This window comes from Cyprinodon variegatus, unplaced genomic scaffold, assembly GCF_000732505.1.
Source record: "Cyprinodon variegatus isolate N-32 unplaced genomic scaffold, C_variegatus-1.0 Scaffold101, whole genome shotgun sequence".
Classification (NCBI taxonomy): Eukaryota; Metazoa; Chordata; class Actinopteri; order Cyprinodontiformes; family Cyprinodontidae; genus Cyprinodon; species Cyprinodon variegatus.
Window position 1 is genome coordinate 1461362 of NW_015150554.1, and position 428 is coordinate 1461789.

Sequence of the window (428 nt, forward strand, 5' to 3'; positions counted from 1 at the left end):
GTTCTCTGCCTTCTGTTTCCACCGAGGCAGGCAGAGATAGAACGTCCCAGGAGAAGGTAGACCAACGTCACCGTGAACTCACCAAGTTCATCATTTCACAGAATCGATAAAGGAATTGGAATCGTGAAACTCTTATCGTTTCCTAACCCTACATGTCTTCCAATTAGTCATCAGTGCCTTTGAACAGCAAACAGGATTTAGCTGCATGCATGTTCTGGAATTTAACGGGGATTTTTCTAGTACTGCTTCGTCTGTAATTCATTCCCTGCTGCAGCTGTTGTCCTTCGCTTCCTGTCTGACATTAGATCTGTCTCTCTGGCCTGTCGTTTCCCAGGCATCAGACAGTTGTGCAGTGTCAGGCTTTATATCGGAGGTCTGACGGTGTGTGTGTGTGTGTGTGTGTGTGTGTGTGTGTGTGTGTGTGTGTG